A 16,783-nucleotide genomic window follows, 5' to 3' on the forward strand; every position below is an offset into this window, starting at 1 on the left:
ATGATGAAACATGGTCTCTACTAAAAATACAAAAATTAGCCAGGCATGGTGGCAGGCACCTGTAATCCCAGCTACTCGGGAGGCTGAGGCAGAAGAATTGCTTAAACATGGGAGGTGGAGGTTGCAGTGAGCCAAGATCACACCATTACACTCCAGCCTGGGTGACAGAGTGAGACATCCTCAAAAAAAAAAAAAAAAAAAAAAAAGGAAGGAAGGAAGGAAGGAAGAAAGAAAGAAAGAAAGAAAGAAAGAAAGAAAGAAAGAAAGAAAGAAAGAAAGAAAGAGACCCTCAACAACCATGAGTTCTAGTGTTTTGATTTTTAAATCCCACAAATAAGTGAGAATATGTGATGTTTGTCTTTCTGTTCCTGGTTTATTTCACTTTTCACTTAACATAATGATCTCTAGTTCTATATATGTTGTTGCAAATTACTGGATCTAATTTTATGGCCGAATATTATTCCACTGTGTATATGTACCACATTTCCTTTATCCATTGATCTGTTGATGAACACTTAGGTTGCTTCCAAATCTTAGCTATTGTAAATAGTTCTGCCGATTGTCCTGATGAATAGGCAAAGAAAAGGTGATACATGCATAAAGTTGAATATAATCCAGCCTTAAAAAAAAAAGGAAGGAAATTCTGTAATATGCAACTCCATGGATGAGCCTTGAGGGCGTTACGCTAAGCAAAATAAGCCAATCACAGAAAGATAAATACTGCACTTATTCCATTTAAATGAAATATCTAAAATTGTCAAATGTATAGAATCAGAAACTAGAATGGCACTTGCCAGGAGCTGCTGGGAAGGTGAGGAATGGACATAAAATTTCAGTGAAGCAAGATGAATAAATCTTAGGATTATCTTCTAAGCAATGAAATATCCATTTTGATGTTGCTATTTATCCAATCTAGAAAAAAGTAACTTTTTTTCCTTATAAGTAATATCTTGGAAGGTACTCAAGTATATCTGATGTCTCCACCAATCCTAATCAGGGGAGCTGTCAGGACAACTTTGATCAGCATGGTGAGGGTAGTAGTTTGTTTGCTTTTAGGCATTTGGACTCTAAAACAATCTCAAGAGATTGCCTTAATTCTGGAATTTGGTTCCCAGAAGACTATGAGAAAATTTCCAAAAATATACAAAAAAGAGCAGCTGTCTTACTAAAGTCAAAGGTTTAATTTATTGCACTTTGTTGGAGTAAAACAAATTACAAACATTTTTACTTGGGGCAAAGAGGACTCATTTGTTTACGTTATTAAGGGCCCAAGAACCAAAATGGTCCATATTAAGGAAGAGATGTACTTTCCTAGGAATCAAAGCCTGTTAGAAACTCTGCAAGTTCAGACCCCAATAAACTTGTTTGGGGAGGCCTGGGGAGTTTCTTAATCTAAATGGGTCTAGGTGCTGGGGTGATTAGCCTCATCTTGTCTCCTGCTAAATCATGGAGGTTTGGGGAGCTCCTTTAGACCCCAATAAATTTGTTTGTGGAGGCCTGGGGAGTTTCTTCAGACCCCCAATAAAGTTTGTTTAATCCTAAATGGGTCCTGTTAAGAATTCCTTCATTATTTTGTCATGTTTAAGGCCCAGGAAAAGCCTAGGCAAAACTCTTGGTGGACTCTTTGTTAAATTCCAGCCTTCACATAAGGGCACTGGCTTTTAATATTTAACTTAACCACTTGGTCAGTACTGAAACAGTTATTATGGAGGCCTGTGTTAGTGAAACCTGGCATGCCACAACATGATAGGGCAGGATGGGCTTCTCATAAAACAAATGATAAAAATGAGCATCAAATATGATTTTAGGAGTTTCTCTCTTAGAAGACCTGAAGAATGGTAGTCCTATAGTAAGAACCAGAGGTGGCATAACTTGTAAAACAAAAAGGATAAGTCCAGGGAGAAAGACCTGTGGACTTTGACAAGTGAGAAAACTTTAAATCATAAATTTAGCACTTTGTTTAGAAATCACTTTCAAATCTAGAACAACTGTGCTGCCTTTACAGTGCCTGGCCAAGCCTGTATTCTGAGCACAGCTAATACACTCAAAGAATTGAGTCTTTCCCTCAGATATCACCTGGAAGAAGTTCAGGGAACATCTAGTAGTCTTAAGTCAAGATCACAAACAACTTATGTCCATGTTTCTCTTCATTGAAGCTATAAATCTCTTATCCTACAGCTCTCAAAAAACAGAAATACCCTGATTCACAGATTTATAGTATGGTAGACTAGAAGGGACATCAGAGATCATATAATTCAAACCCTATTGTATTACAGATAAGTGAAGAGATCACAAAAAGAAGTGATTTGACCAAGATCACTCAATTAATCATCCACTGAAGCCTGACGTATCTTCAGCCTAACAGTCCTATGAATTTTCCACCATGTTCATTGTCTTTCTACATGCAAGGATTTTCACTGATTTTGATAAGACATCAATTAAATGATACAGAAAATGATTAACTCAAATAAATTAATATTTAAAAGGCACTGTACTACATACAGCGGGGTATACCAAAAGAATGACTTATTCATTGCTTTGACTGTCTAGTGGGACTGGGGTAGGATTAATGGGGAAGTTTACATTGAATGACCAGGGACTGGAGGTGGAGCAAGATGGTAAAATAGAAGGCTCCACTGATTGTCCCTGCCACACCTCACAAGGACATCAATTTAACAATTATCTACATACAAAAAATACCACCTTTGTAGGAACCAAACATCAGGTGAGCACTCACAGTACCTGATTTTAACTTTGTAATGCTGAAAGAGGCACAGAAGAGGTAGAAAAAACAGTCTTGAATTGCCAACACATTGCTATGTTTTAGCAAAGAGACTGGTGGCATTTTGCCCCTGCCCTAGAGATTTGTGAAACTCTGAACTTGAGGGAGATAATTTAGGGTATTTGGCAGAAGAAATTTCTAAGCAGCAAAGCATTCAAGAAGTTACTTGGGTGCTGTTAAAAGCATTCAATTTTAAAAGGGAAACAGAGCATAAAGGGTCAGAAAATTTGCAGCCTGATGATGCAATAGTAAAGAAAAACCCATTTTCTGAGAACAAATTCAAGTCAGCTGCAGAAATTTGCATAAGTAATGAAAAGCCAAATGTTAATCACCAAGACAATGGGGAAAATGTCTCCAGAGCATGTCAGAGACCTTTGCAGCAGCCCTTTCCATCACAGGCCCAGAGGCCTAGGAGGAAAAAATGGTTTCGTGGACCAGGCCTAGGAACCCCCTGCTTTGTGAAGCCTAGAGACTTGGTGTCCTGCATTCCAGCCACTCTAGCCATGGCTAAAAGGAGCCAAGGTACAGCTTAGGCTGTGGCTTCACAGGGTGCAAGCCCCAAGCCTTGGCAGCTTCCATGTGGTGTTGAGCCTGTGGGTGGGCAGAAGTCAAGAATTGAGGTTTAGAAACCTCCAGTTATATTTCAGAGGATGTATGGAAATGCCTGGATGTACAGGCAGAAATTTGCTACAGGGGGAGGGCCCTCAAGAAGAACCTCTGGTTGTGAGAGTTTGTACAGGGGAACTGCAATTTAGAAAACCATCAGATTTCATGAGACTTATTCACTATCATGAGAACAGCATGGGATAGACTTGCCCCCATGATTCAATTACCTCTCACCAGGTCCCTTTCATGACACATGGGAATTATGGGAGCTACAATTCAAGATGAGATTTGGGTGGCAACACAGCCAAACTATATCACTGTTTGGAAGAAAGTAAAGGAAGAGAACAAGAGTCTCTGGTAATCTAGAGAATTCTCCTGGATCTTGCACAAGATCATTACAAGGAACCTCTATGTGTCTGAAAGAATCAAAATATTGCTGGGCTTATGGTGCCCCCTAAAGCAGATACAGTTTAGATTTCAACACCCAAGTGCTTTCAAATATCTGGAAAGCCTTCCCAAGAAGGGCAGGTAAAAACAAGCCCAAACTGAAAATGCTGAAATAAATGCCTAATTTTTCAATGCCCTGACACAGATGAACATCCACAGGTATCAAGACCATCCAGGAGATCATGACTTTGCCAAATGAACTAAATAAGTTTCCAGGGACGAATATTGGAGCAACAGAGATATGTGACCATTCACACAGAATTCAAAATAGCTTTGTTGAGGAAACTCAAAGAAATTCAACATAACACAGAGAAGAAATTCAGAATTCTATTAGACAAATTTAACAAAGATTAAAATGATTTAAAAGAATCAAGTAGAAATCTGGAAGCTGAAAAATGAAATATATCTATTGGAGAATGCATCAGGGTCTTTTAATAGCAGAATTGATCCAAGGAAAGGATTAGTAAACTTCAAGACAGGTTATTTGAAAATACATAACCAGAGAAGACAAATGAAAAAAGAATAAAAAACAATGAAACATGCCTACAGGTTCTAAAAAATAGCCTCAAAAGGGCAAATTTAAGAGTGATTAGCTTTAAATAAGAGGTAGAGAAAGAAATAGGGTTAGAAACCATGTTCAAAGGGATAGTATCAGAGAACTTACTATATCTAGAGAAAAATATAAATATCCAAGTACAAGAAAGTTATAGAACACCAAGCAGATTTAACCCAAATAAGACTACCTAATGACATTTAATAATCAGAATTTTCAAAGGTCAAAAATAGAGAAAGGATATGGAAAACAATAAGAGAAAAGTAACAAATAACATACAATGAAGCTCCAATACCTCTGGCAGCATACTTTTCAGTGAAAATCTTACAGGGCAGGAGAGAGTGGAATTACATATTTAAAGTGCTGAAGGAGAAAAAGTCTACCATAAAATAGTGCAGCTGGTGAAAATATCCCTCAAACATGAAGGAGAAATAAAGACTTTCCAGACAAAAAGAAAAGCTGAGAAATTTTATTATTATCAGACCTGTCCTACAAGAAGTGTTAAAGGGATTATCTCAATTATGAAAAGAGGACATTAATGAACAATGAATAATCACTTGAATGTACAAAACTTACAGGTAATAGCAAGTACACAGAAAAACACATAATATTATAATATTGTAACTCACTGTGTGAACTACTCATATACTAAGTAGAAAGATTAAACAATGAAGCAATCAAAAATAATAACTACAACAACTTTTCAAGACATAGTCAGTACAATAAGATATTAATACAAACAACAAAATGTTAAAAAGTTGGGGGATAAAGTTAAGGCATAGAGTTTTTATAAATATTATTTTTGCTTTTTCATTTGTTTATGCAAATAGTGTTAAGTTTTTATCAGATTGAAATAATAAATTATAAGATAATATTTACAGTCCTTGTGGTAACCTCAAACCAAACAACATACAATGGATACACAAAAAACAAAAAACAAGAAGCAATCATATCACCAGCAAAAATCACCTGCACTAAAAACAGAAAGGAAAAAACGAAGGAAGAGAAGAACATAAAAACAACCAGAAAACAAATAACAAGATGGCAGGATTAACTCCTTACTTATTAATAATGACATTGAATGTATATGAACTAAACTCTCCAATCAAAAGACATAGACTGGCTGAATGGATGAACAAACAAGATCTGATGCTTACAAGAAATACACTTCGCTTATAAAGGCACACATCGACAGAAAATAAAAGAATGGAAAAAAGACATTCCATGCTAATAAAAAACCAAAAGGAGCAGGAGTCACTATACTTACATCAGACAAAATAGATTTCAACCCAAAAATATAAGAGACAAACAAAGTCACTATATTATCATAAAGGGGTAAATTCAGCAAGAGGATATAACAATTTTAAATATATATGCATCCGACAAGGGAGCATCCAGATATATAAAGTAAATATCATTAGAGATAAAAAGAGAGATAGGCCCCAGTATAATAATTGTTGGAGACTTCAGCACCCCACCTTCAGCATTAGACAGATGTTCCAAACAGTAGATCAACAAAGAAAATCAGACTTAATCTGCACTACAGACTAAAAGGATCTAACCGATATTCACAGAATATTTCATCCAAGAGTTGCAAAACACACATTATTTTCCTCAGTACGTAGATTATTCTAAAGGATAAACCATATGTTAAGCCACAAAACAAATCTTAAAACATTCAAAAAATTGAAATAATATCAAGAATCTTCTCTGTCCACAATGGAATAAAACTGGATATTAATAACAGGAGGAATTTTGGAAACTATACAAATACATAGAAATTAAGCAATATGCTCCTGAGTGACCAGTTTGTCAAGGAAACAATTAAGAAGGAAATTGAGAAAATTTTTGAAACAAACGATAATAGAAACACAACATACCAAAACCTAGGGGATATAGCAAAAGTGATACTAAGAGGGAGGTTTATAGCTACCAGTGCCTACATTATAAAAAAGGAAAACTTCAAATGAGCAATCTAACAATGCCTCTTAAACAACTAGAAAAGGAAGAGCAAAGCAAACCCAAAATTAGTGGAAGAAAAAGAATAATAAAGATCAGACCAGAAATAAATGAAATTGAAATGAAAAAACAATATGAAAGATCAATGAAACAAAAAAAAAATCGGTTTTTTGAAAAGTTAAACAAAATTAACAATCCTTGAGCTAGACTAAGAAAAGAGAGAGATCCAAATAAATAAAATCACAAATGAAAAAGGAGACATTATAACTGCAGAAATTCAAAGGATTATTAGTGACTACTATGAACAAGTATATGCCATGAAATTGGAAAATCCAGAAGTAATGGACAAATTGCTAGACAAACGCAACCTACCAAGACTGAACCAGGAAGAAACCCAAAACCTGAACAGATCAATAACAAGTTTGAAGCTATAATAAAAAGTTTACCAGTAAAGAAAAGCTTGAGACCTGAAGTCATTACTGATGAATTCTACCAAACATTTAAAAAGAACTCATACCAATCTTCTTCAAACAATTCCAAAAAATAGAGGAGGATGGAACACTTCCAAACTTATCCTAAGAGGCCAGTATTATCTTGATACCAAAACCAAACAAACACACATCAAAAAAGAAAACTACCAACCACTATCTCTGATGAATATTAATGCAAAAATTATCAATAAAATACTAGCAAAGCAAATTTGACCAATACATTAGAAAGATCATTCATCTTGACCAAGTGGGATTTATCCCTGGAATTCATGGTTCAATATATGCAAATCAATCAATGTGTTACACCATGTAAACAGAATAAAAGACAGAAAATATACAATCATTTTAATTTTATGCTGGAAAATTATTTTATAGAATTAAATATCCTTTCATGATCAAAACTCTCAAAAAACTAAGTATAGAAGAAACATGCCTCAAGCAATAAAAGCCCTATTACAACAGACTCACAGCTAGAATTTTATTGAATGAGGAAAAACTAAAAGTGTTTCCTCTAAGATCTGGAACACAACAAGGATGCCCATTTTCACCACAATTATTCAACATAGTATTGGAAATCCTAGCTAGAGCAATCAAAAAAGAAAAAGAAATAAAGAGTATCTAAGTTAAAAAGAAATAAGTCAACTTATCCTTGTTTGTAGATGATATAATCTTATATTTAGAAAAACCTAAAGATTCCACCAAAAAATCAATAGAACTGATAAATAAATTCCATAAGGTTGCAAGATACAAAATCAACATACAAAAATCAGTAGCATTTCTATAAGCCAACAGTGAACAATGTGAAAAAGACATTTTGAAAGTAATCCTATTACAAGAACCACAAATAAAATTAAATACCTAGGAATTAACCAAAGAAGTGAAAGATTTCTATAAGAAAACTATAACATACTGGTGAAAGAAATTGAAGACGATACCAAAAAATAGAAAGATATTTCATTTTCATGTTTTGGAATAATCAATAATGTTAAAATGTCCATACTACCCAAAGCAATCTATAGATTCAATGCAATTTCTATCAAAATATCAATGACATTCTTCACAGAAATAGAAAAAACAATGCTAAAATTTATATGGAAACACAACAGACCCAGAATAGCCAAAGCTGTTAAGCAAAATAAGAAAACTGGAGGAATCGCATTACCTAACTTGAAATTATATTATTAAACCATAGTAACCAAAACAGCATGGTACTGGTGTAAAAACAGACTGGTAGACCAATGGAACAGAACAGAGAACCCAGAAACACAACCACTCACCTACAGTGAACTCATTTTTCAACAAAGTTTCCAAGAACATACACTGGGGAAAAGACACACTCTTCAGTGAATGATGCTGGTAAAAATAAATATTCATATGCAGAAGAAAAAAACGTGACCCCCAACTCTTACCATATACAAAAATCAAATCAAAATGGATTAAAGACTTAAATCTAAGACCTCAAGCTTGAAACTACTACAAAAAAAACATTGGGGAAACTCTCCAGGACATTGTTCTGGGCAAAAAAAAATAAAAAATACTGAGTAATACCCTACAAGCACAAGCAACAGAGCAAAAAATGGACAAGTGGGATATTATCAAGTTAAAAATATTCTACATGGCAAAGGAAACAATCAACAAAGTGAACAGAAAACCCACAGATTGGGAGAAAATATTTGCAAACTACCCATCTAACAAGAGATTTATAACCATAATATGTGAGGAATTGAAACAATTGTATAAGAAAAGAAATCTAATAACTTAACCAAAAATGGGCAAAAGATTTGAAAAGACATTTCTCAAAAGAAGACATACAAATGGTAAATAGGCATATGAAAAGGGGTTCAACATCATTTATCATCAGAGAAATACAAATCAAAACTGCAATAAGATATCATCTCACCCCAGTTAAAATTGTTTATATACAAAAGACAGGCAGTAGGCAGTAAAAAATGCTGGTGAGAATGTGAAGAAAAGAAATGTCTTATACGCTGTTGATGAGAATGTAAATTAGTACAACCACTATGGAGAACAGTTTGGAGGTTCCTCAAAACACCAAAAATAGAACTCCCATATGATCCAACACTCCCACTGCTGGATATATACACTGCCGCCCCCCTCAACCTGCTGCAAAAAAAAAAAAAAGGAATCAGTATATCAAAGAGATGTCTGCACTTCTGTTTGTAACAGCACCATCACAATAGCCAATATTTGGGAACAACCTAAGGGCCCATCAACAGATGAATGGATAAAGCAAAAGACGGTACATATACACAATGGCGTACTATTCAGCCATAAAATAAAGAATTTAATCCTGTCATTTGCAACAACATGGATGGAACAGAAGATCATTATTTTAAGTGACATAAGCCAGGCACAAAAAGATAAACATTGGTTCTATTCCAAGATGGCCAAATAGGAAAAACTCTAGTCTGCAGCTCCCAGCATGATCAACAAAGAAGACGGGTGATTTCAGCATTTCCATCTGAAGTACCTGTTTCATCTCACTGGGACTGGTTGGACAGTGGATGCAGCCCACTGAGGGCGAGCCAAAGTGGGGTGGGCATCACCTCACCTGCGAACTTCAAGGGGTCAGGGGATTTCCCTTTCCTAGTCAAGGGAAGCTGTGACAGACTGTACTTGGAAAATCAATACACTCCTGCCCAAATACTGTGCTTTTCCCACAGTCTTAGCAACTGGCAGACCGGGAGATTCTCCGACATGCCTGGATCAGTGGGTCACACACACACAAAGCCTTGCTCACTGCCAGTACAGCAGTCTGAGATTGAACTGTGAAGCTTCAACCTGGTGGATGGAGGGGCATCTGCCATTGGCTGAGGCTTCAGTAGGTAAACCACGTGGCTGGGAAGCTCGAACTAGGTGGAGCCCACCACAGCTCAGCAAGGCCTACTGCCTCTATAGACTCCACCTCTGTGGGCAGGGCATAGCTGAACAAAAGGCAGCAGACAACTTCTGCAAACCTAAATGTCCCTGTCTGACAGGCCCAACGAAAGCAGTGGTTCTCCCTGCTTGGAGTTTGAGCTCTGAGACTGGATATACTGCCTCCTAATGTGGGTCCCTGACCCTCATGTAGCCTAACTGGGAGTCAGCTCCTAGTAGGGGCTGACAGACATCTCATACAAGAGGGCGCCCCTCTGGGATGAAGTTTCCAGAGGAAAGATCAGGCAGCAATGTTTGCTGTTCTGCAATATCTGCTGTTCTGCAGCCTCCACTGGTGATACCAAGGCAAACAGGGTCTGGAGTGGACCTCCAGCAAACTCCAACAGACCTGTATCTGAGAGATCTGTTAGAAGGAAAACTAACAAACAGAAAGTAAGAGCATCAATATCAACAAAAAGGACATCCACACCAAAACCTCATCTGCAGGTACCAATATCAAAGACCAAAGGTAGGAGAGGTTCCAAGATGGCCGAATAGGAACAGCTCCAGTCTACAGCTCCCAATGTGAGTGACGCAGAAGACAGATGATTTCTGCATTTCCAACTGAGATACAGGGTTGATCTCACTGGGGCTTGTCAGACAGTGGGTGCAGGACAGTGGGTGCAGTCCATGGACTGAGCTGAAGCAGGGTGAGGTATTGCCTCACCTGGGAAGTGCAAGGGGTCAGGGAATTCCCTTTCCTATCCAAGGGAAGCCATGACAGACAGCACCTGGAAAATCGGATCACTCCCACTCTAATACTATGCTTTTCCAATGGTCTTAGCAAAAGGCACACCAGGAGATTATATCCTGTGCCTGGCTCAGAGGGCCCCACGCCAACAGAGCCTTGGTCACTGCTAGCACAGCAGTCTGAGATCGAACTGCAAGGCGGCAACAAGGCTGGGGGAAGGGCGTCCGCCATTGCTGAGGCTTGAGTAGGTAAACAAAGTGGCTGGGAAGCTCGAATTGGGTGGAGCCCACCACAGCTCAAGGAGGCCTGCCTGCCTCTGTAGACTGCACCTCTAGGGGCAGAGCATAGCTGAACAAAAGGCAGCAGAAACTTCTGCAGACTTAAACATCCCTGTCTGACAGCTTTGAAGAGAGTAGTGGTTCTCCCAGGATGGAGTTTGAGATCAGAGAATGGACAGACTGCCTCCTCAAGTGGGTCTCTGACCCCCGAGTACCTTAACTGGGAGGCACCTCCCACTAGGGGCTGACAGAAACCTCATACGACTGGGTGCCCCTCTGAGATGAAGTTTCCAGAGGAATGATCAGGCAACAACACTTGCCATTCTGTAATATTTGTGGTTCTGCAGCCTCCGCTGGTGATACCCAGGCAAACAGGGTCTGGAGTGGACCTCCAGCAAACTGCAATAGAACTGCAGCTGAGGGTTCTTGACTGTTAGAAGGAAAACTAACAAACAGAAAGGACATCCAAACCAAAACCCCATCTGTACATCACCATCACCAAAGACCAAAGGAAGATAAAACCACAAAGATGGGAAGAAACCAGAGCAGAAATGCTGAAAATTCTAAAAATCAGAGCACCTCCTCTCCACCAAAGGAAGGCAGCTCCTCACCAGCAACAGAACAAAGCTGGACAGAGAATGACTTTGACGAGTTGAGAGAAGATGGCTTCAGAAGATCAGTAATAACAAAGTTATCCAAGCTAAAGGAGGATGTTCAAACCAATCACAAAGAAGCTAAAAACTTTGGGAAAAGATTGGAAGAATGGCTAACTAGAATAAACAGCATAAAGAAGAACTTAAATGACCAGATGGAGCTGAAAACCATGGCACGAGAACTACGTGACACATGCACGAGCTTCAGTAGCTGATTCAATCAACTGGAAGAAAGGGTATCAGTGATTGAAGATCAAATGAATGAAACGAAGAGAGAAGAGAAGTTTAGAGAAAAAAAAACAGTAAAAAGAAATGAACACAGTCTCCAAGCAATATGGGATTATGTGAAAAGACCAAATCTATGTCTGATTGGTGTAACTGAAAGTGACGGGGAGAATGGGACCAAGTTGGAAAACACTCTTCAGGATATAATCCAGGAGAACTACCCCAACCTAGCAAGGCAAGCCAACATTCAATTTCAGGAAATACAGAGAATGTGACATAGATACTCCTTGAGAACAGCAACTCCAATACACATAATTGTCAGATTCACCAAAGTTGAAATGAAGGAAAAGCTCTTAACGGCAGACAGAGAGAAAGGTCAGGTTACCCAAAAAGGGAAGCCCATCAGACTAACAGCAGATCTCTCAGCAGAAACTCTACAAGCCAAAAGAGAGTAGGGGCCAATATTCAACATTCTTAAAGAAAAGAATTTCAACACAGAATTTCATATCCAGCCAAACTAAGCTTCAAAAGTGAAGGAGAAATAAAATCCTTTGCAGACAAGCAAATGCTGAGAGATTTTTTCACCACCAGGCCTGCCTTAAAAGAGCTCCTGAAGGAAGCACTAAATATGGAAAGGAAAAACCAGTAACAGCCACTGCAAAAACATGCCAACTTGTAAAGACTATCGATACTAGGAAGAAACTGCATCAGCTAATGAGAAAAATAACCAGCTAACCTCATAATGACAGGATCAAATTCATACATAACAATATTAACCTTAAATGTAAATGGGCTAAATGTTCCAACTAAAAGACACAGACTGGCAAATTGGAAAAGGAGTCAAGACCATCAGTATGCTGTATTCAGGAGACCCAACTCACGTGCAGAGACACACATAGGTTCAAAATAAAGGAAGAAAGATCTTCTAGGCAAATGGAAAACAAAAAAGAAGCAGGGGCTGCAATCCTAGTTTCTGACACAACAGACTTTAAACCAACAAAGATGAACAGAGACAAAGAAGGCCATTACATAATGGTAAAGGGATCAATTCAACAATAAGAAATAACTATCCTAAATATATATGCACCCAATACAGGAGCATCCAGATTCATAAAGCAAGTTCTTAGAGACTTACAAAGAGACTTAAACTCCCACACAAGAATAATGGGAGACTTTAACACTCCACTGTCAATATTACACAGATCAATGAGACAGAAACTTAACAAGGATATCTAGGAATTGAACTCATCTCTGCAACAAGTGGAACTAAGAGACACGTGCAGAACTCTCCACCCCAAATCAACAGAATATACATTCTTCTCAGCACCACTTAACACTTATTCCAAAATTGAACAATATAGTTGGAAGTAAAGCACTCCTCAGCAAATGTACAAGAACAGAAATTATAACTGTCTCTCAGACCACAGGGCAATCAAACTAGAACTCAGCATTAAGAAACTCACTCAAAACAGCTCAACTACATGGAAACTGAACAACCTGCTCCTGAATGACTACTGGGTGTATAACGAAATGAAGGCAGAAATAAAGATGTTCTTTGAAACCAATGAGAACAAAGATACAACATAACAGAATCTCTGGGACACATTTAAAGCCATGTGTAGAGGGAAATTTATATAGCTAAATGTCCACAACAGAAAGCAGGAAAGATCTAAAATTAACACCCTAACATCACAATTAAAAGAACTAGAGAAGCGAGAATAAATACATTCAAAAGCTAGCAGAAGGCAAGAAATAACTAAGATCAGAGCAGAACTGAAGGAGATAGAGAACAAAAAAACCTTCAAAAAAAATCAATGAATCCTGGAGCTGGTTTTTTTGAAAAGATCAACAAAATTGATAGACCACTAGCAACGATAAGAAAGAAGAAAAGAGAGAAGAATCAGATGCAATAAAAAGTGATAAAGGGAATATCACCACCGACCCCACAGAAATACAAACTACCATCAGAGAATACTATAATCACCTCTATGCAAATAAAATAGAAAACCTAGAAGAAATGGATAAATTTCTGGACAGATATACTATTCCAAAACTAAACCAGAAAAAAGTTGAATCCCTGAATAGGCCAGTAACAGGCTCTGAAATTGAGGCAATAATTAATAGCCTACCAACCAAAAAAAGTCCAGGACCAGACGGATTCACAGCCGAATTCTACCAGAGGTACAAGAAGGAGCTGGTACCATTCCTTCTGAAACAATTCCAATGACTAGGAAAAGAGGGAATCCTCCCTAATTCATTTTATGAGGCCAACATCATCCTGATATCAAAGCCTGGCAAAGACACAACAAAAAAAGAGAATTTTAGACCAATATCCCTGATGAACATCGATGAAAAATCCTCAATAAAATACTGACAAACCGAATCCAGCAGCACATCAAAAAGCTTATCCACCATAATCAACTGGGCTTCACCTCTGGGATTCAAGGCTGGTTTAACATATGCAAATCAATAAACGTAATCCAGCATATAAACAGAATCAAAGACAAAAACCACATGATTATCTCAATAGATGCAGAAAAGGTCTTTGACAAAATTCAACAGCCATTTATGCTAAAAACTCTCAATAAATTCTGTATGGATGGAATGTATCTCAAAATAATAAGAGCTATTTATGACAAACCCAGGGCCAATATCATACTGAATGGGCAAAAACTGGAAGGATTCCCTTTGAAAAGTGGCACAAGACAAGGATACCCTCTCTCATCACTCCTATTCAACATAGTTTTGGAAGTTCTGGCCAGGGCAATCAGGCAGGAGATTGAAATAAAGGGTATTTGATTAGGAAAAGAGGAAGTCAAATTATCCCCATTTGCAGATGACATGATTGTATATTTAGGAAACCCCATTGTCTCAGCCCAAAATCTCCTTAAGTTGATAAGCAGCTTCAGCAAAGTCTCAGGATACAAAATTAATGTGCAAAAATCACAAACATTCCTATACACCAATAACAGACAAACAGAGAGCCAAACCATGAGTGAACTCCCATTACAATTGCTTCAAAGAGAATAAAATACCTAGGAATCCAACTTACAAGGGATGTGAAGGACCTTTATAGGAGAACTATAAACCACTGCTCAATGAAATAAAAGAGGACACAAACAAATGGAAGAACATACCATGCTCATGGATAGGAATAATCAATATTGTGAAAATGGCCATACTGCCCAAGGTAATTTATAGATTCAATGACATCCCCATCAATGTATCAAAGACTTTCTTCACAGAATTGGAAAAATCGACTTTAAAGTTCATATGGAACCAAAAAAGAGCCTGCATTGGCAAGACAATACTAAGCCAAAAGAACAAAGCTGGAGGCATCAAGCTACCTGACTTCAAACTATACTACAAATCTACAGTAACCAAAACATAATGGTACTGGTACCAAAACAGAGATATAGACCAATGGAACAGAACGGAGCCCTCAGAAATAATACTACACATCTACAACCATCTGATCTTTGACAAACCTGACAAAAACAAGAAATTGGGAAAGGATTCCCTATTTAATAAATGGTGCTGGGAAAACTCGCTAGCCATATGTAGAAAGCTGAAACTGGATCCTTTCCTTACTCCTTATACAAAAATTAATTCAACATGGATTAGAGACTTAAATCTTAGACATAAAACCATAAAACCCCTAGAAGAAAACCTAGAAAATAACATTCAGGACATAGGCATGGACAAAGACTTCATGTCTAAAACACCAAAAGCAATGGCAACAAAAGCCAAACTTGACGAATGGGATCTAATTAAACTAAAGAACTTCTGCACAGCAAAAGAAACTATCATCAGAGTGAACAGGCAACCTACAGAATGGGAGAAAATTTTTGCAATCTACCCATCTGACAAAGGGCTAATATCCAGAATCTACAAAGAACTCAAACAAATTTACAAGAAAAAAACAAACAACCCCATCAAAAAGTGGGCAAAGGATATGAACAGACATTTCTCAAAAAAAGACACGCATACAGCCAACAGACACATGAAAAAATGCTCGTCATCACTGGCCATCAGAGAAATGCAAATCAAAACCACAATGAGATGCCATCTCACACCAGTTAGAATGGCGATCATTAAAAACTCAGTAAACAACAGGTACTGGAGAGGATGTGGAGAAATAGGAACAGTTTTACACTGTTGGTGGGACTGTAAACTAGTTCAACCACTGTGGAAGACAGTGTGACCATTCCTCAAGGATCCAGAACTAGAAATACCATTTGACCCAGTCATCTCATTGCTGGGTATATACCCAAAGGATTATAAATCATGCTGCTATAAAGAACATGAACACATATGTTTATTGCAGCACTATGCACAACAGCAAAGACTTGGAACCAACCCAAATGTATGTCAATGACAGACTGGATTAAGAAAATGTGGCACATATACACCATGGAATATTATGCAGTCATAAAAAAGGATAAGTTCATGTCCTTTGTAGGGACATGGATGCAGCTGGAAACCATCATTCTCAGCAATCTATCGCAAGGAGAGAAAACCAAACACCACATGTTCTCACTCATACTTGGGAATTGAAAAATAAGAACACTTGGACACAGGAAGGGGAATATCACATACCAGGGTCTGTCATGGGTGGGGGTAGGGGGGAGGGATAGCATTCGGAGATATACCTAATGTAAATGATGAGTTAATGGGTGTAGCACACTAACATGGCACATGTATACATATGTGACAAACCTGCACATTGTGCACATGTACCCTAGAACTTAAAGTATAATAAAAAAGAAAAGACCAAAGGTAGATAAACCCACAAAGATGGGGAGAAACCAGAGCAGAAAAGCTGAAAATTCTAAAAACCAGAGGGGCTGTTCTCCTCCAAAGGAAGGCAGCTCCTTGCCAGCAATTGAACAAAGCTGGACGGGAATGAGTTTGACGAGTTGACAGAAGTAGGCTTCAGAAGGTCAGGAAGAACAAACTTCTCCGAGCTAAAGGAGCATGATCTAACCCATCACAAGGAAGCTAAATACCTTGAAAAAAGGTTAGATGAATGGATAACTAGAATAAATAGTGTAGAAAAGAACTTAAATGACCTGATGGAGCTGAAAACCCTGGCATGAGAACTTCGTGATGCATGCCCAAGCTTCAATAGCCAATTCAATCAAGTGGGAGAAACGATATA

The 16,783-nt window shown here is 37.8% G+C and overlaps 1 protein-coding gene across 2 annotated transcripts in view; it reads left to right on the forward strand.

Moving 5' to 3' along the window:
- CYSLTR1 (cysteinyl leukotriene receptor 1) overlaps positions 1-16,783 on the forward strand; it is a 90,039-nt gene that overhangs the window by 51,651 nt on the left and 21,605 nt on the right. The window lies entirely within an intron of this gene.

Source organism: Piliocolobus tephrosceles, chromosome 12, assembly GCF_002776525.5.
Source record: "Piliocolobus tephrosceles isolate RC106 chromosome 12, ASM277652v3, whole genome shotgun sequence".
In the NCBI taxonomy this organism is placed as follows: Eukaryota; Metazoa; Chordata; class Mammalia; order Primates; family Cercopithecidae; genus Piliocolobus; species Piliocolobus tephrosceles.